Source organism: Pyrgilauda ruficollis, unplaced genomic scaffold (genome assembly GCF_017590135.1).
Source record: "Pyrgilauda ruficollis isolate IOZ18807 unplaced genomic scaffold, ASM1759013v1 scaffold3, whole genome shotgun sequence".
NCBI classification, from domain to species: Eukaryota; Metazoa; Chordata; class Aves; order Passeriformes; family Passeridae; genus Pyrgilauda; species Pyrgilauda ruficollis.
The window spans coordinates 21,256,790-21,277,752 of record NW_024524377.1 but is presented as its reverse complement, the minus strand read 5'-3'; the positions used below and the strand labels follow the sequence as shown (position 1 = coordinate 21,277,752).

At 40.8% G+C, this 20,963-nt stretch overlaps 1 protein-coding gene across 1 annotated transcript in view; it reads left to right on the top strand.

Moving 5' to 3' along the window:
• Positions 1-11,588: 11,588 nt before the first annotated feature.
• The window catches only part of ZNF385B (zinc finger protein 385B), a 155,593-nt gene continuing 146,218 nt past the window's right edge, over positions 11,589-20,963 (top strand). The window contains exon 1 of the mRNA XM_041473180.1: positions 11,589-11,684. The gene's annotated coding sequence lies outside the window, so the exon portion shown is untranslated. The remainder of the gene's footprint in view (positions 11,685-20,963) is intronic.

The window sequence follows — 20,963 nt, the reverse complement described above, 5'->3', positions numbered from 1 at the left end:
AGGGAGAGTGAGCTTCAAGGTTAGTTGCATGGCAGTTGTCATCAGTCTGTGAAACTCATTTTGAGTCACAGCTTTAATTTGCACTTTAACCCTACTGTTGGCTTTCATTTAGGCTTATTTTATTCCCTCCTCCTAATAAGTCCAGTCTCTTCTTTTTCATGGAAGACCATTATAGTCTCCTTTCATAATCATAATTTAAAGGGGGAATAGAGAAACTCATCTCTGGAGAGCCCCTCTTATTTTCTTAATAAGCTTTCTGCCCCCCCTATTGTTCTGAATTACATGTGAAATACTTAGTTTCTTATCAATCAGTGTTTCAGATGATTCCACAAACCTTGTAGACTATTCTTGTAGAATTGTCAGAAAGAAAAAAGGCTGTAATATGTTTTAAATGTATTGTTTTCATTTTCATTGAATGTTTCTCCTGTTAAAAGATAGAAGTGCTCATTTTCTCTTCCATATAATATTGATTATTGCCTGTGTTCAGGGCTAAATGCTTTTCTATTCATCTCTTCTGTAAACATTTCTGTAGCATTTCACTTCAGAAGAAAAGCCTTCACAGCCTATAATTGTATTTATTGCTTCTCTTCTTTCTCTCTCACACTTTTCCCTGTGATTCTAAACTGTTCTCTGGGGCCATCAAACAGAGCATTCCTGTTGATGGGACCATACCACTAATTTTCAAAATGTCATTGTATTTTCTGGTTTGTGTTTGTTGGATTGTTTTTTGCTTTTCCTTATGCTATGGAACAGTCGGTTCCAAATAGTGTTTGTTTCTTGACAGCAACTGAGCTGTCCACAGTGATGCTCCGGTCTTTCTTCTACAACTTGTACACCAAACTTGTATGAATAATTCAAAAGATTTCTTCTAGTGCCCATTACTCTGTTCTTTTCAACAAAGACTTTCAGCTGCCAATGTTTTGTACTTTCAATTAATTTGAGTTCTTTGCTTTTCTGTTCACTTTTGTTTTAAGTAAGGTGAGTGGCAGCTTGCTATACTATACACTGCTGGAACATGGGTTTGGGACTGTTTCAGTGTTAACCTTTTGCCACACAGAATATTGACCATGTCTGTGTAAGCTGTCTAGCACCACGTCCCAAATCATGGATCTCGTACTTCACAAATGACTGTTTTTTTAATAGCTTCTTATGTGGGACTTATTACAGGCTTTTTGAAAGTCCAGACAAAGCAGATTATTCCAAGTAGATTCCTATAATTTTAATTGCATTTAAGTTAATACTTTTACTTTTGACTGAATATCTATCACATATCTAAAAATTAGGTCAATCGTTTCCCTAAAGACCTTTGATATACAACTGACTGCTTGAATTAAAAGATTAAATTGCCAAAGAAAAGATTAAAATCTTTCCAAGAGGATAATTCAAGGACTTTAGTTCAAATACATTTAAAAATGTATTTAAAGGGAGAGGAAATGAGTAAGATAAAGAGACTGGGTGTGAAAAATGTTGTGAGTCCAGGTGGTTGAGCAGCCTCATTTGAAATTACTTGAGGAACAGCTTGAGTTTAATTTGTTTCATGCCAAGGACCAAAAAACCCCAGTGAAATAAAATATTTTTATTTATTGAAAACGATCTTAATCTCTTGAACTGCTTAGTTCAATCACGAGTAGACGTTGCAGAGCTGCCGTGTCCCCGACTTGCTGCAGCAGGTGACAAAAGCAGGAGGAAGCGTGAAGGCAGCATCACTCCCTGTGGATTTTTCAGTCCATGTGTTCCCGCGGGCTCCAAGGCGCAGCTCCTGGCACAGCACAGAGGGGATGTCACACGCTGGAGAGCAGGGCAGGGGACACTCCTTGGCCCTGCCTGCTGCCGGGAGCGCTTCAGCAGCCGGTCCCTGCCCCTCCGGCCCGACGGAAGCGGGGCAGGGCCGGGCACCGAGCTGCAGCCGGGGAAGCGCTGCTGGCAGCCAGCGCTGTGTCCAGAAGCAGCCGGAGCTGGGGCTGAGCGGGCTCTTGGCTGGTGCAGCCCTGGGCAGGGCTCGCAGGGACCCCCGGAGCCTGGCACAAGCTCACTACGGGCACAGGGAACAGGCTCCTGGTGGGCTTCCTTGCTGGAGACAGGGCTGCATAGAACGCGCTCTCTTTGGGTTGCACAGCGCTTTGCGAGCTCAGTCTGTGCCAGAGGAGCTTCGAGCTGGGCAGCCAGAGCTGGCTTTGTCTCCCTGATCTGTTCTGCAGAGCCTTCGCTCCCTTCTCTGCTCAGATTTGAAAGCAGTGAGTGACAAAGCTGCAGATTTCTCATGAAATTTTTTTTGGGCCCGTTTAGAGTCCCCCATTCTACTGCAAAGAAAGAATAAACGCAGGTTCTTAGGGAGAGCCCATTTCCCCACTATGGTGCTGTCTTGAAGGTTTTAAGCTCCAGAGGGAATTGGAGGAGCATGGATGGTTTTGTGGGATGATGGCTGGCAGAGGAGACGAGGAGACAGTCTTGTCATGCATCATTTCCTTTGCGGAGACATGGCAACCTGTTTCTGCCATGCAGTTGCCAGATTCCCACATATTTTCCAAACAGGTGATTTCCTGTGTGTTTACTGGAAAAAAAAAAAAAAAAAGAAAGAAAGAAAATTTGCCCCTAATGAGCTAAAAATTGTGAGAGATAGGGATTTTGTGTAGGTGGAGATGTGAGCAGTGCATCACTTAGTCTTCCTCTCATTCTGAACCCAGAAATAATTAATTTGTTGTCATGATTCTTTCCTATTTGCCCATGCTGTACATGGACATTGTGCAAATGTAATAAAAAAAAATTAAAATTCCTACTGCTTTAATATACCTGCATAGCTTAGTATAAGGAACGCTGTTTTTCATTTCTGCTGAATTCTGCCATAGCCATGACTGCTGATATCCTGATCAACTTAGTCTTTCATTTCACCTTTACAATGGAGTTGGAGGGAAGAGGCAAAGATTGAATGCACTTGAATCATTTGGTAAAAGATCCTCTAGGTTAATAGCTCATTACCTTAACTAATTTAAATTCCACCCAATTCATTCCTCGACATAATTACAGAGCAGACCAACTTTGATAAAACCTCCCTAATATATAAAGTGCATTTGTTGTTGTGTAGATAAATGCGCATCTGCACACTGAAGCATTCTCTTATCTGTGTGGAGTGCAGAATATTCATTAGTGTTCCCCTTGGAGCTTCCATCAAACAGACATGGTAGGAGCTTAAGGGGAATTTCCTTCCCCCTTTTGCCACAGGCAGCAAATCTGCTACCAAAATCTGCACATCCTCCAAAACCTACACTAGACCTTGAACAGCCCCCAGAGATCCCTCTGCCTTATTGTTATCCATGGACTGCTGCTGTATTTCCTTCCAGCCATTGGTACTCACAACCCAGGAGACAAACTCGTTCTGCAGCCAGCAGAGGCCTCATGAAGAAGAGAGCTCCCGATGTGTTTTTCACTAGTTCTGAGGAAGCACAGAGCCTGGCACGCATAAAGCAGTGCCTCAGGCCTGCCTGCCCTGCAGAGATTCTGCCCTCAAGGGGGGCTCAGTCCCATCTCCCACAGCCTTGGGAAAGGTTTCACAGAGCCACCTTCCCTCTGCTCTCTGAGGAGCTTGGTGTGGGAACAAACCCAGCGGTATAAGGCTAGGTGCAGATGTGTTTTTGCAGCTGTAGCCTAAGCAGGTCTCTTCTGAGATCTGAGAGCTTCCTGTTCTGCTCTTTCTTTTGCCAGTGCTGAAGCTACTCTTTTTCAGTACGTGCTAAGCCTCCTCAGACGGAGAAGGCAGATCTCATGGTAGTGCACTTTTTACATTGCACATGAGGTTTGATTTGCTCCTCTGTGGTTACACCAGATGCAATTTTGTTTGCAGGATACTATTTTAGTGACTGTTCTTTTTCTGGGACTGTGCAATCATATGGAGGCAGCTTTTGATCTGTTTAGTATATAATTAAGCTCTATCTATTGCTGTCTTTTTTTGAGAGAATGGAGAGTAAACTAATGAATGAAAATGTGCTAGGGAAAAAAACCAACTTTTCCCAGTTTAGTTATAAACCCTAAGAAAATCAGATGTAGAAATTAAGTTTTGATATAATTTATATTATTATTCTCCTAAAATCTTAATGTAGACAATCCATCCAAACAATCTAAGGAAAGAATAAATGTTTTAAAGTTGTTGTGTGTCTCAGTGGCAAATATGGTTATTCTATGGCTGTAATTTTTAAGGCTGTGGAGTTGTATATTTAATAAGCAGCTAATTAATTATACATTGTGCTGGGTATTTAAAATATATAAAATATATAAACCACAGTGCTGCGTATTAAAATTAATCTTTAAAATGAGTAAGCAGTCAAGTTGGTGAACTTAAGTTTCCTGAAGTTACTTTACTATGTTACCTACCAACTACAATTTAGTAATCACAATATTACTCTTTTACCAATAGAATAACCCAGTTTCAACACTATGCATGAAATCCCTGTGTATTTAAAAAATGGTATATCCACATAATATATCCATCCCTCCTACTAGTTAAGCAGAAGTAACTTCCTGCAGCTTAAATGTATATGTGTAGGCAGGCATAAGACTCCACTGAAAGTAAGAAATCAGAATGATCTAAATCTTGTGTAGTGTTTTTTTCTCCTCCTGTGCTGTTCCAGTGGCACAAGCCTGCTCTAGAAGGTGTCCAATTACTGTGCCTGTAGACTGATTCGTGTGACTCATCCAGCGTGTCAAGAGGCATCCACCCTATTGATGCAATTTCTCACATTTCTGCTGAAATTAAGCACAGCTGCAACTTGTCCTTTAAATATTCTTACAACTGGTCTCCATTCAGGTTTTGTAACTATTTCAGTTGATTTGCATTTTGTCCTGTATTTTTATGAGTTATCTTTTGACAGAAAAGGGGGAAAATTTTAGTATAGAAAAGGAAATGTTTCCATATGAGAGGGAAGTTTTGATATGCTGTCTCTCTCGTGGTGGATGGAAAAAGTCAAACCAATAAACCTGTAGTCAAACACTTATAAATTTCCATAACTGATAGTCTGGCCCACACTGTCCAATAACACAGGTATTGCTAGTACAAGTTTTAGTGTAGAGCTGACATGTATACATTCATCCTTTTCAATAAATGCTCTTGTGCTGCCCTCCTACACTGAAATATGCTGCAATACCAGCATAAAGCATCCAACAGAAGTGTCTGCTTTCAGGCTGGTTTCACGGCGTGCTGTACCACCTCAGAGGAACAGCTAGCTCATGTCACCTGGCTTGCCAAACTTGCACTGGTCTTGTTTAAGACAGAGCTGCAGTTGGAGCCAAATCCTCTCCTTGCTGTCAGTTGGGTAATTCCCCTTGGGGATTAATTACAGGGCTATTATTTATTTTATAGTTCTGGATGATGCACTGAGATTTCATACTGAACAGCATTAATTCAAGCATTAAGCAACCAAGGACACAATGAATTTTTGTAATGCTTTGTTTGATTATTATTGTTCAGAGAAGGTCTTGAAGCTGTTGTAAAGTGCCTTCCATCACCACCCCTTTTATTTGACTCCACGCTAACTTTTACAAGGTAAGCTTTGGCTATGAAAAGAATAAAATATTATAGTTATCCTTGCTACCTTTTTCAATCCACAGCCCAAGATAGAAGATGACTAGTTTCCCATGTGATCTAAACCACTAGCACTTAGATTGGATTTTCTATTTCATAGTTTTCCATCAGGGGAAAAGTGCCAAAATTATGCTGCATATGCTTGGCTTCTTGTCTGTCCTTGAAGTGGCAAATCTGTGGGAGAAGAGGCTGCCCTTAGCCAAAAAAAAAAATATTTTTTCAAGTCTGATTTTCTTGGAATTATAGTTTGTTGCACCATTTTTATATAAATATAAATTTTTTCAATATGTAAGCATCCTTGCTTTTTATTCCGTGACACCAAAATAACAACAGTATTCATTCAAACGTCTTATACTACCCTTCTCACAACTCCTCATCTCCTATGCTGTGCAGGATATTTTATATATATATATATAATATTGCCATGCAGTATCCTATTTTAAAACAGATGGGAACTCAGGAGGTGACTCTGATCTTTCACCTGTACTTTAAAGAGATACTGCATAGTTCTTATCCGGAAACCCCTGGTGATTTTTAATGGACTCAGGTTTAGGAACACTGAGGAAAGGAAATATTCTAATTGGTTTTGTTTTTCATCTGAAGAACAGTTTGTTTCTATGTTAAATGAAGTAGTGAAAACAAATAGCATGCCATCTGGCTAGCCTACATGGGTACTTTACCAGGAGGTTTTCAGATGTTCTCTCTGCCAGTTTTCAACTTCTTAAGTCCTGTGTTACTGACGTACTTTCTTTACACAGTTGTTCTTTCCTGTTTAGGAATTATCTTGTTCTTGAACTGAATTAGAATTTTAAAAATTGTACACTGTTTTGCAAAGATTTCCCCAGTCTGTTTTTTGAATTATTTATCCTCTAAATTAAAAAATCTCCAGTGTTTCCAGCATTCACAGTAAATTGGTTATACAGAGAAATAGTCCTCCATGTTATCTGTGAAGCTGATATTCCCAGGGGGCAGGATAGCACTGATGTACCAGTGAGCTCACAGTCTTGGAACAGATTGTGACTGAAAGGAAGGGTTTAGCAGGTTTTCTAGTGCTTGGAAAGATGTCATATGTTTTTCTTTAGATCACTTTTTTTTTTTTCTGCTTCAGTTTCTCAAAGCAAGAATATCCTGCAAAAAAAAAAAAAAAAAATTTAACATAGCTGGGAAAGAAATGAAGTACAGACAAACATAATTTCATAAAACCTTAATATTTATTGCTGACTGCAACTTTCAATATTGTTTTCTCTTAGTACGAAACAAACATGTGTTCACAAATATCTTTGAAACTAACTGTGAGCATATAAATGACAATACATTTGTGAAGAAGCATTCATGTGTGTTTCTGGTTCATCTTCTTGCTGGTTATCATGATGGTGCACGTACTTAGAGATGTGGTTCTCTGAGCATGACGTAGATAATAAAGATAATTCCTTGTGCCAAACAGCTTACAATCTAAATCCAAGTAATTTTTCTCAACGCGCAATCAAGAAATAGAAATACTATCACCGGAATTAACTGATCTGTCACACAGTACAAATAGCTCACATTATGTAAGATCAAATGGTTGGCAGATATTTATATGTGTATACTTTATGAACTAACTTATCAAATAATTTGGAATAATGCAGATAATTTGTAGGCACCCTTCCCATCTGATATTGAGCATTCTAAATATAGCTAGCAAACACAAGTTTAAAAAAGGGATAAATTTGAGCTATTAAGAAGTCAAGTGAGATGCTTCAACACACTTTAAAAACCTCAGGAAACTGGAAATATGTGGACAAAAATAAAGAGCAATAGAAGTTAATACCAAATTTCAAAAAGCATCTCAAGTAACTCCATCAAATATAGATGCAAGGTAAAAAAAGAACAAAAACCCAAATCACTGTCCTCTTTAAAAAAATACAGTGGTTAGCAAGTAGCAGGTTGGCTAAGTAGTTGCTTTGTCTGTTTATACAGGGGAGGCAGATGGAGATCTGCTAAATCTAGGATTGTTTCCCCAGAGGCAGTAGCAGGAAAGCTGGAAAATGTACAGGCATATAAGTTATCTGGTTATAAAATGTCAGATTTCCTTAGAGGAACCAAAACTCAAGACGTGCATACAGATGTGAATTTTAAATTGAGTAAGGGAATCTATAAAGTTTCTAAAGTCTTTAAAAATACTTGATCCAGAAACAACTCTTTATTGTAAAAAACCAAACCAAAATCCCCAATGAACAGGTGACAAACAAGGAACTGCATACCAGTGGGAAAAACTCAAACAAAGTCTTTTGAAGAAAGGTTATGAGAAAATACCAAAATCTTCATTTGGTAAGGGACTGGGACATAGATTCAGGCACAGAAGATCTTAATTCAGTCATCATTTCTTCACCATATTTTTTCCATGCAAAAAAAAAGTGAGATTTTTAACTGTGTTTTATTAAAATTCAGCTTATCAGGCCTTAATTTTGAAGACTATGGAAATTACTAGGTCTCTTCAGGAAAAAAAAAAAAAAAGAAAAAAAAACAACACAAAACCAAACACCTCTCAAGTTCCTTCTTCTCATGTACATGGTGACAAAGCTATTACTGTCTTAGAATGGATAGAGTGCAAAGCAAACACAGAAGGCTGCCCATATTCGCTTAAAGCCAATCTGACTTTAGAGAATCTGGGGCAACTACTCTGGGAAAGATGTGTTGAGGTAATCACTTAGAAACACCTCACATTATAAAAGCATTGGTACTTAATGGAGGGGAAATACTGAAATTACTGTACCTGTAGTTTCTGTGTCTACATCTGGTCCCCCAATTTCTGAAGTGTCTTTTACTGAAACACTTCTCAGCAAAGCTCACATTTAATAGGTTACCACTGGAGAAGCCAGTTGAGAAGAAGTCCTGGAAATGCTTGGTTTATTTCCACAGAGAGATACTTGTGTAACACACCTTGAAAGTATTTGGTGTTGTTATTCCTTTCATTATTTGCCATATGGGATCACCAAAAAGGCAAATCAACATTTGGAGCATTAGGATACTATTTTCATATTTTGCATAGACAATAAACAAACAAACAAGAAGTCTTTAGTCATACCTCAAGCCCCGTGGTCCTTTGAGGCAGCTTGTTTTTAAAATGGATGATTGTAAAACATTACTGAGCCTTAATTCTCAAAAAAGGTACAACAGTCAAACAAAAAGGAAGACTTCCTCAAAAGAAGTAGTAGGCCTTTCAGATATATATAAAAAAATAGCTTCGTGTGGAGAACACAGCAGCTTCCTTGTTTGCTGGGGACAGAGAAGATTTCTGGCACTCTGTCTCTTACAGGGTGAGTCATGAACGTGAGGCTTGCTTGAGGCTTCCCAGTGGTGACCTCTCCTCATAAAATGATATTTAATGTCACCCAGATGTAATATTACTGCTGCCTTTTGTAGAAAATATTTCCTAGCTCTCAGGACATCCTGAAATGATTTTGGGCTGCAGGCATCCCTAAGAGTTTTGTTTGCATGTATCATTCTGCATGCATCTACAAACTTGTGTCACATTAAACATAGGTTCAGTGACAGATGTTTTAGAAAAGTCATCCAAGTTTGTTTTGGTAGACCCAAATTTAAAGGTCTGAAGTGATAAAATGCAATTCTGATTCATACTCAGCATGTCCTCATACTCTCCATATTCTTACTTAGGATAAGATCTCACCTCTGCCTGGTTTTATATGTTTTTATGCAGATTTCCAGCAGAAATGCATCCAATAGCAGCCTCTCCTTTCCAAGAGGTTCCTCCGAATTTACAGACCTGTTATCTCCTTATAAAATCTCCCAGGCTAAACGGTCTTCCTGTTGCTCACATCACTTTTGAAGTTGTTTTGATGTTCTACAATTATTCTATAATTTCATAACTTTCAGCATTTATAGAGATGAAATGTGCATGTTGATAATACAGATCACAGGGCATTTAAAATTTTTCACCCTTCACCCTTACACAATCTTGTAGACCACAGGATTTGATAGGGACCTGGAGTCCTGATTGGTGAGTTGCACAGTGGAAGATAGCTGGGAAATGCATCATAAATATGTGTACAATTGTGGGTTAAATTTTGCTATTTCTGATGAGAACTGGCCTTTCAAAGACAAGCCCAATAGATACTTTTTCAATCAAGTGGTTGAAACCATATACGATTATCACTCCCCATTACATCTCTCTATAGGAAGCTGATGGTTAGAACTCACTGAAATATCTTTTTTTTTTTTTTTAATCATGAGCCACTGAACAGAAATGTACTTGTTCTGAAGAATGTTATACGTTTTCATATTAACAGCAAATACAGTGAATGGTCACCTTTCTATTTAAGATTGAATAACATCTCTGTGGCAACTACAACAGCTGCTTACATAAATAAAATGGTACTGCCTGGATGCAATATTCTTAGTTCTTTAGAATACATCTTGAAAGTTGGATATGAGGAGAAAGTTGCTGAGTTTTTGTCCAGTCAGAATTATTTTGAGATTTCTGAATGTGTTTTGGAGACGGTTGTTCTAGTTCACTGCAAGTTTGTCTTGAAAAGGGCTAAAAGACAAAAGATAATAAAATACGAAAATTTTGGATTTTACTAATGTGCAGTCATACATGTACATGCCTTTCCAAGATAATCAATTTGATCCATTTGTCATCTGACTGATCCCAAGCCCTCTCTGGGTATTTTTGTTGTTGCTGTTCTTGTTGTTTGCTGCTGAAGCAGATGTTCAAATTTCCTATACCACTGGTCCAACATTCCCAGTTTCAGTAATGGATTTTTCCTACTGTGCCATCTATTCTGCTGCTACAGATTCAGACAAACTCAGGACTTCTGGTGGGGGAAAAAAAGTGTCCTATTTACAGCTACTCTTTCTCTCTGTAGGAGACCAGCAAATCTTTCAAAAACACTTAGGCATGCTTTAAAGTTCAGATTTCTTCTGAGCAAGAAGTTCGTGGTAGGTAAAACACCAGAAGAAGGGCTATTTTCATGTTTTAATGGGATGATTAATTCAAACTCTCATAATTTCCTGTCTTGAGTGCTAAAAGAACTTATTGAACTTAAAACTGTAAACAAGGTATGATGCAATTCTTAATAGTATTAAATATCACTGCTCTTCTCCAAAAGCTGAAATTAAAGTTCAGCAAGAAGTTTTTCTCCTGTCTTAAATGCTCTTGTTTTCCTTCCTGCAGAAGGATAACAAATTAAATACTGCAGGATTCCCTTTGTTTGCATCACATTCTCCAGGAGCAGTGTTCAAACTATAAAAGCTAACTCAAATTACAGAAATGCTGGTAAGTCTCTTACACTTAAGTTTGCATTGATTTTGATGTTTCTACCATTAGCACTATTATTTTCCTCTTAAGTACTTACAAAACCTGATGTTTTCTAGTGTAATGTTTACATTTAGGACACGGGTTTGCGTTTTACAGTACAGAGCTGAGGAGCAGCGGCTACTATTTAAAGCTCTGACAGGAGCGCTGGGAGGCTGGCTACAGGTTTGTGTGAATTCGGGGAACGAAGAGCAACCCCTGACGACCAAAGCTGAAGGAGTAAGGAAAGCGGGAGCTGTTCCAGCCGGGTGTTCGGGGATTGTTTCTCACGGCTGTCGCCCCCGGGACGAGGCTGCGCTGCCTGTGGCACGCAGAGCCCCAGCGGCTCCGGGCACACTGGGGCGGCCGCGCCCGGCCGGCGCTGGGCTGGCGGAGAGCCCCTCCAGCCCCGCTCGCCTCAGCCGGAGGCTCCGCCGCTCCGCTCCGCTCCGCTCCCGAGCCCGGGCCCGGCCGGCGCGCCGCTCTCCCTCCCGGGCCCGGCCGGCGCTCCGATCCCGGGCCCGGCCGCCGCCTCCACAGGTGCGGGGCCGCCCCGCCCCCGGCGCGAGCGCGCAGGCTCCGCCCGCGTGCCGACCCCGGCCCCCGCCCCACCTGAGCCCGCGGGCGGGGCGGGGAGCGGGCACGGCCGGCCGGGCGGACAGACGGACGCACAGAGGGACGGACGCCTCGGGAGAGCCGTGGGGCTCCGGCGGAGTTGCGCCGAGCTCGCCGCGGTCCGGCAGGAGCGGGGCTGCGGCGCCCGCCCACTCGCCGGCCGGTGCCGCGCTGCCTCCTTCCCTGCGGGCGGCTGCTGAGGTGAGCGGCGGCGGCGCGGGGGGCCCGGCGCGGACCTTGCTCCGTGTCGCGGACCTTGCTCCGTGTCGCGGACCTTGCTCCGTGTCGCGGACCTTGCTCCGTGTCGCGGCGCGGGGCGAGCCGGGGATGCGCAGCCGGAGCCCCGGAGCAGCCCGCCCGCTCCGCGGCCGCCGCCGGGCAAAGTTTGGCGGCCGGAGCCGCAGGTAGCGGGGTCCCCGGGCTGTGCTCCGGGCTGTGCTCCGGCCCGGGCGCGGTGCGCGCTGCCGGCGGCTTAGCGGCGTCTCCGCAGCATCGCTGGTTTGCGGGGAGGATAAAGCGCGTCTCTAAATAGGTCAGGGGCTTCGGCAGCGCCTGGGATTTGCGTAACGATTTTTGTTACGTGGGAAAGGTGCGGGGCTCCTGCTCCCGGGCTCCGAGGCTGGACCGAGCGCTGCTTTCCTGGCACACGGAGTGACTTCTTAAAAAGAAGTAGTTGCATGAGCACTGCTCGGCTTTCTTGTTGTTTAAATCCCGACGACTTCGGCAAAGTTAAATTTCTTCGGGAAAGGAGGAAGTAACCCACATGAAGGAGTCATCCTTGATGAGCTAATTACGCGTGGTGAGTGAAAGTGCTTTGCATCGCAAGCCCGTGGACTGTGATGGTATGCTTAAAATGTTAAAGTTTATGTCCTGTTGACACCGTTTCAAAATACGCAGAGAAGCGGTAGGTACAAGATTGTATTTTCTGCAGCTACAGGCGAGAAACGCCCTTGTTTCAGAGGAATTGTCAGAATATTCATGCACGTGTGACGGCTTGGGTTTGTTTTCTCTTGTTTTTGACTCTTGATCAAACTTGGGAACTCTTTTCATGGGTTTCAAAGGTTGGGAGCTTGGCATTAGATATGTATTGTTAAACTTGAGTGGGAAATCTATAAATGGAAAAGTTAGAAAAGTGTGGCACTATGAGCCCTCAGAAGTTTCAATAAATCTTCAAATCCCAATTTAACTTCAGCTAACTATTAGTTATGGGAGGAGAAAGATGATAATTTTATTTCCATACTCTCTGCTGCTGTTTTATTGCTGCCTTGGACAAAGTACAAAAATGAGATACAAAAGAAGTCCTCTTGCTGTCAAGAACATGTGTGTTTTCTTATCGGAACGAAATGTAACATGAAACCCAGTGTAAAACCCTGAAGTCACCGGGGATGCACCTGTGTGATTGCAGCAGGTGTGGAGGAAGCACTGCTGCTGCAGGTCCAGAACGAGAGGCAGTGGCAGGATCCTGGTGGGATGCCCAGGCTCCTGGATTTAGCAGCTTCTTCGAAGCTTCTGCGTCTCGTGGCAGCATTGTGCTCTCCAGTGGCTGCAGCCACCCTCTGCCCGGTTAGTGCAGTTCTGAAAACAAGGAAAAGGTGTCTCTTTGTGTAGTCCAGAGCTGACACTAGACTGCTGTGGTTGGGTTATGCTGCTTCTCCTTTTCCAAAGAAGGAATCTTGCTACTCTTTTCAGTTCACCGGGTTAGCAGACTGCTTAAAGGGAGGGACAGTGTTGTTCCTGTGCTCTTTTTCTAGGGTATTCCTCTATAGTTGCCAACTTTTTTCTGGTGTTTGGTCTTGCCAAATGGGTTTTTTTGTACCTCAGACCTTTTCCAGTGGATGGGAATTGATATGCTTGTGTGAAATCTGAAGGTGGAAGATAAACCAGTAGTAATGACACTGGTCACATTAATAACTTATTTGTTTTGGGTTTTTTTTGTTTTTTTTTTTTTTTTTTTTTTTTTCCAGTTGTTTGGCTTTCAATTTGTTTTGTTTAGAAAGGCAACTATCCTGTTTACAGGACATTTTCACTCAGTTACCAAGGTCTTACATTTTTTTCCCCCAGTGAATTATATAGCACATATACAAATGCTTGGTTAAACATAAAAATATTAACAAAAACCAGCAGGTGTCAAGACACTGTGCTGACTTGCCTCTTCATGTACTAACAGGAGTTGTCCTTCCCTCCTGTGCTCCCTCTGCATGAGGCTGTCTTCCTCCTCGAGTTGCTCAGGGATAAGTATGTATAAAAGCAGCAAAAGGCCTTGTGGAAGATAATCTTTTGGGGGAGTGTAGGCTTGTTAGTTAATTAGCTCTGGAAGTCCTAAGATTTTGAACAGCAATGAGGATTACTGCATAAAACATAACAGATGTTTTACAGCTCTTGCGGTTTTTTCTCTTCAGGTTATCACAAGGGATTGTGGTTTGAGAATGTTTGCTCTCCGAGCCTGAGAATTTATGAGATGGGGCATTCCTGTTATTTTCAAAATGAGCATATGGTACAGTTGTGGCAGTCTCAAATCTCAAAGTGTTCATCAGGCTGTGTTGGGATGTAACAGAGTACAGTACTGGAGTGCAAGGTGCTCTCTAGTGTACTGAAATACCCTGCAAAGCTCAGGTCATCTGTAGTTAATGGGAAGAAAAGATGACTTTGCAGTCTGAATAGCTTGCTTTCTGAAATTCTGCTCTTTGTAATATGCCTTAAGCCCTTTGGAATTCCTTGAATTACAACTTGCAGCAGATAAATATTTTGGTTCTGTAACTTTTGCATTGCAAATGTAGTGCTTAATATATGTCACCCATCAAGACACAATTGTGAGTATTGTATCTTATGTGATCCTCAATTACCTCTGATGCAGTGAAGGAAGAGGCAGATGTTAAATGCCATAATACCCCAGTTAACAAAAGAGGAATTTCCCCAGATCCATATAATGCACTTGAATATTTTATTCTCAGGCTGATGAATGTACAGAGTTGAAAGAATTACAGGAACTTCACTCTCTTATGTGACTGTAACATCCCTCTGGCTGCATAGGTTGCTTGATTTTCACCACATACTCTGCTTGCCTAACTGCAGATGCAGATCAAATGTTGATTGAAGGGCTATTTCCTATTGTTATTTTGCCTACACGTGAAAAAGGTACAGGTTCTTTTCAAATATAAAATTTGTCTTTTTACTGCAATTTCACAGAGCGTGCATGATCTTACAATAGGAAGTTTATAATTTTCATTATTTAACAGAGGCCAATGTTTTAAAAAGAAAACATCTAAAACTTTTTGAAAAGTTGTGTCCTAAGGATTTTAAAAAAATGGTTTTTTTCACAAAATTAGCATGTTTTCTGACTTTATGTAATTTACAAAACAAGCAGAGTAATTATGGCAGAAATTGTCTCTGCACTGTGCAGTGTTTGACATCATTGTATATTGTTGGAGAAAGTGCTGCCAAAGAGTAGCTAGTGTTCTAACACAGTTACATTCAGATTCAGTGAGGGCACTGAGTATTATTAAGAAAGCATTGCTTAATTTATGTTATTGGTAGTGTGTTGGTAAAAATAACAAAATACTTGGTAATTCGTTCTGGTATAAGGTATCTTTTGGTGCTAGGAAGTGAGGGTCTAACTCTGTTTGCCACAAATAAAGCCTTTTTTTTCTGATGCCCTGCAATATATCACGTTCCATGAAATTATGCTAGTATTTCCCAGAGTGATTAATCATGCCCATTACCTTACACATTTTTTTTCCTTTCTAAGTGATTGCTGTCCTCAAGATCACATGCAATAATTCTTTTCAGTTTCTCAAACATGAAGCTTAGAGCTTTAACACTACTTTAACTGTACATTTTGCGTGCAACTGTGATTCTTCTTATATATTAGCTAAAGCTGACATGGCTTTCTATAAACATATTAATTGACACGTTAAAAATTCATTAGACAACCTGAGCTTCCAAGGCTTGCAGAAATAGAAGCCTTGTAAACCAATCTAACTATATCAGTGCAGCCCCAGTCTGTTGCTTATCAATATTGGTACCTTAACAATTTGTTGCTGCTGAACTACCAGACAGCTCTTGTAGTGACAGGTGATGCCAATACACAATGGGGCATGTTACAACTGTGCTGTTTACATTATTGATGATTGTTTGAATATGAGCAAGTTAACCTGGTAGGAAAACGCTGTTAATGCTTCACTCCTCAGAAATGATTCAATAAATCTTTGTTCATTGCCAACGACTTTTTTTGGTTATTAAACATTTATAATAAGGAATTTAAGAGGGAGCAGTAGCTACTCATGAGTACAAGCAGCAGCTTTAGACAGTTGAAGTCCTTTTTACCTCACTTTATATGCCTACATGTTTTTCAATTACCTAGCCATGCAACAAAAACATAATGTTTCATGGGTTTTAAAATGTTGTGAGATTGCATTGAACACAGAAATTGCATTAAATAGGTTTCAGTTTACAAATAGGTGAAATGCACTTTGTTTGTGGCAGAACGCAGGCCCTGCATAGTTATGCACCTTGGTTCACAGTTTTCTACACCTGGTAACTTTCTGTGTGATGGGATGATGTGCTGTGTACTGGTGAGATGCTGTGATTCTGAAATAGACCGGGCATCTTCTCATTGCTCTCTGCTTTCTGCTGGCAAACTGTTTGGTGCAGACGTGTCAGTGCTGAAAGTATGGGGCACACCTGCAGCTCAGTCAGTCATTTTGCATGTGAGGTGGGTTAGTCTTGTCCCTAGAGCACACTGATTCACACTGAGAGATGTCTCACAGGCTCCTCCTGCAAGCAAGGCTCAAAGCCTTGCTCTGCTATAGTATCCATTACTTGCACCTGTGTGGCAGGGAAAGTGATCCCTAAGGCTCAGGTAGGTCTTGTGTGTAAAGGAAGTCTGTGTACCTACTACAGGCACTGAAGAACAGCAACTGAAATGGCAGCATTCATGTCAAGAGAACAAAGTAAAATGAACTTGAGGTGAAGCTTGAATTATATGATGATTTCAAAAAGAAAGTTTTCTTTGTTTTGTTTATTTTTCTGTGCCATTGTATATTTATGGTTTCTGAGGCCATTGTAACATCATGGCAGTCAAACTGCTGCCATTCTACAGCCAGTGGTCTCACACTGAGTAGTTCCTAACTGAGTTATTTACTGGAGACTGGTGTAGTGCTGCTTCCTAGCAGAGGATGCACTCCAATGAATCTTTAACACTTCTCAGTGTTACTGAACTTGTAAGATCTAATGAGTTTATAACACAACTGGTTAGGATGCTTGTTCTTTTGATATGTACTTGTGTAGGTACCAGAAAGCTAAACATATGGGAGCAGTTTGTTTAACAACATATGCTGTTGTATTTTAATTTGACACTTCTCAGTACATCCCATTTAGATATAGTAGACTATCAGGTGTCCTTAGTCCTAATATAATTTGATACAATTTCAAAGATTAATTAGGTTAAGAATCAGTGATGTAGCAGGTAACATTAGTATGGTCTGCTTCAAAATGGAAATGAGAAAAAAAGTTTAATGTGATTTTTATGTCATGTAGTTAACACTTTACTGTGTCCAATTGTATCTGAAATAATTTTGATTAAAAGGAAGCGTGTTTTCCTAAGCCAAGAAAAAAAAAATTAAGCATTAAGACTCATTATCAAGGTATATTCCAGAGAAGATGAATTTGGATAAGATAATAAGTAAACACCCTAAAATTCTTATTCTGCTCTTTGCAGCAAGACTTTCCAAGATGATGCAGGAACCTCCTAATGGGATTTTATAATGAAAATACTAATAAAAGCTAGCAGAGGAATACCTATTCTCTTTCTTTGCATGACTGCATGTGACCAAAAAAAAGAAATTGCATCATCTTTCTTCCTTTGGTCACCTGCTAATAAGTGGATGCTGAATCTTTGACTTGAAATTGCAAATGCCTGTGTGTGCCTAGGTGCTCTTCATCTTTTTGTTAAAATGAGATTATTTAATGTGTTACAATTAAGAAAACCCTTCATGAATCTGCATCAAAAATCACGGGAAAGATTCAGCCTTTGTCTGTTTCTACAGTCTGTTGTCTGCAATGCAGGTGCAGTCTATGCCAGACAGATGCTTATTTTATAGATGGTGGGTCTCTGCATAGCCAGTACCATGTTTGATACTTGTCTTTGTCCCTTGTTAATCAGAGAATAAGAATACCAATATTTTAAACCTCAAACAGCATTTTGAGAGTTTAAAACTTGCAAGGTTAAGCATGTGCAAACTGGGAAATGCAATACAACCTTAGCTGGGTCTGTTAGTGGGTGTAATCAAGAGTAACTTTTGTTTTCTTCTCACCACACTTTGTGCACAGCGTGGGTAATATGTGCTTCAACAGTTGTAAAAGAAATTTTAAAAATCTTTGCAACACTTCCATGATAGAAATAAAAGAGCATTCTCCTGACATAAGGGGAAACTTCAGCACAGAGAGGGCTCTTCAGCAATGTTAATGCCTGGGCTGAGTCCTGGGGTGTGGTGTGCCAGCCCTCAGAATGATGTAGGGTGTGCTCACAGCAGAACTGCTGTCTTGAGTGGCAGGAGGAGAATCCAGCAATGCTCCATTAGAGCCTGAGCTCTAATACAGCAGCTCTGTGAACTCCAGCCTGAATTCTCCACTCAGGCTCCTAGCAAAGCCGTGTGCTAGAGGTGAGTGATTTAAGCAACTTCCCAAGCATTTCTAGCAGCTCTGTGGTGGAGCCCAGGCTGCGGATAGATTCTGTGCTGCAGCATGTAAGTGCCTCAACAGTGAGAGAATCTTTTTCTCTTGCAGTCTCCTGCTTTTTTTACAACTTCTGCAGCAAATTACATTGTCTTTTTTTTTTATTTTTTTTAATTTTTTTTTTTTTTAATGAGGTAGCTGTTATGATTACTTTGATTGTCTTGACTAATCTTCAGTCTGTGAGGGGAGGGAAAATATGATCTTGTAACTTAAAGAGCCCATCAGTTGGATTTCTTTTAAAAAGAAGCTATTCTGCCCTAAGGAAGCATGGTAAATCTTGAATTTTTTCATCAGTGAGTGCTTTTCAAATTGTTAAAACTAGAGCCTGGCTGCTGGAGCTTCTGAAATAAAGAAATTTTGTGCTATGTGGAGTAGCATTAGGCTTGACGTGCTTTGTGTTTCACTGGTACTTGCTCAGGTATTGTCAGATTCCACTCTGGAGAATTTCACTTTCTTTTAGACAGGTGACTTTTAGAAACAGCAGAACATCATTGTCAGGTTTGACACCTCAAATGGACTAATGACACTCCTAGTCCCATAAGTAATGTGAAAGCATTAAGTACATATGGATAGGGATACTTAGTGCTATAGTCTTATTCTATGTAAGAGCATTAAATGCTGACGATTAATATAGAGTCTGTAAGTATATAAAATAAAGACGGAAGTCCTTCTTCTTTTAAAAGTATCTGAAAGTGCTGAAGCTTTAGAGAATAAATCCTGCAGGGAGTGGCTGAGAGAGGTGGGGTCATTAAGCCTGAAGAAGAGGACGCTCAGGGGTGGCCTTGTCACTCTTCACAACTCCCTGCTGGGAGGCTGTAGCCAGGTGGAGTTGGCCTCTTCTCCCAGGTGACAGGAGACACAGGATGGGAGGAAATGACCTCAAGGTGTGCCTGGACATCAGGGAGAATTGCTCCACTGAAAGAGTAGTTAAGCACTGGAATGAGCTGTCCAGGGGGGTGGTGGAGTGACCATCCTTGGAAGTGTTCAAGAAACAACTGGCCATGGTGTTTAGTGCTATGGTTTAATGGACACGGTGATGTTTGGTCAAAGGTTGGACTCGATGACCCTGAAGGTCTTTTCCAACCTTAATGATTCTCTGTTTCTATGACTTTTACTGGTCGAGGTTTGAATATGCCACTGTAAGTAAGCCACTAAGTCCACTGTACTCGGGGACCCCTTCTCTACTGCAGGCAGGTGACAGATGCTCTGGTGCCAGTGATATTCCTGGAAGGCTAGGCAGGAGCCCCCTACACTGACATTTTCTTCCTCTTTCAAACAGGTTGGAGAAAACATTCCAAGCGACCTCTGCTGTCCTTCCTTGGCATGTAGGTTAGTCTCACAATCTCATGAATGTTACAAAAACAGCTTAAGAAACCAGACAATGGCGCTTTACAAACTTCAGCATCTGAGACATTTAAGTTGATGATCAGTAATAACAAATTTTTACAGAAGTAATGTCAACATCTGATTATGTTGTCAACTTCATAATGTGGTTATGTTGTCAGCTATGGCCTGGTAGATTTGTTGAGTCTCAATTGTCCCCATTATAATTGCAATCTATTATGTAACTCAAATAGGTTGGGGCAGTGAGAGGTGGACAAAACATGTGTGGTGTAATTCTTGTTTTTACCACTTCCAGTGAATTTGCATTAGCCAATATTTCTGCATATAACTTGGTGGTGCCGTGTTGTTGCAGTGTAAAAGATCTGGAAGAACCATGCTGTTGTAGGAACCCTGCACCTCTCTTATGTGTTATTCAGTTCTCAGAAGCTTTTCACCTTTTTTTTCTTAACTGTAAATTAGAATATTGATCAAGTTTCTGTATCACAGTTTTTCAAGAAAGGATTTGACTTTTCTTTCTTTATTTTAAGTTGAACATCTGGATCTTGAGCAAGGAAAGGAGAACTTCCTTCTTGTTCAGAGGGGAAGATTTATACTAACCTGATTGTTAAAAATGAAGGAAGCGTGCTGGCGTTAAAGCCCTGGCACATGAGGGAGACACAAGGGCTGCAGGGAGCCTGTGGCTGACAGGGGTGTGTGGGTTTGCAATCTCTTCATGCAGCTCCACGGCTGCTTCCTGCCACACACAGCTATCACAGGGCTGCTTTGCCATGTGGTTCTGATAACTGTGGGAATTGTCACGGGCAGTTAGGAGCCAACATCATGTTTCATGCTGAGCATGGGGGCTTGGCAGGTTTGCTTTTGTGTGCTTCTACCATATAAATGACTTCGTAATATCAGCATGATGGAGTGGCTTATGCTTTTACAGAGCTGGAGATCACATTTTTGTGTGACACTGAATCAAAGCTTTGAATGTTTCTGATTATGTATCTTTTTATTATACATATATGTTCTTGAATCTGTTCCTGTCGTTTATTGTTGTTACTGTTGTATGGCTTCTTCCATCTTGTGAGAAACCTCAAATTCCTTTCATGTCAATTACTTGTTGAAAAAAGCTGATTTATTTTTAAAGGTCTTACAAGGTTGAAGTAGCGGCTCTGGGCCATAGAAGTACTTTATGTTGTTTAAAAGGATCATTTCAGCTTGAATTTCCAAATGGGCTAGTTTGTAAAACCCAGCACTGCTGCTTTTTAAGAATTGTCAGAATCTCTCCAAAATACTTGTTACTATTTGTATACGGGAAATTTGTATTTCATGTTTTCATGTATACATGAAACTTGTATTTCATGTTTTTTCGTAAAGCCACAGGCGGAACTTAATTCACCGATCAAAGTGCTGCCAAATGCT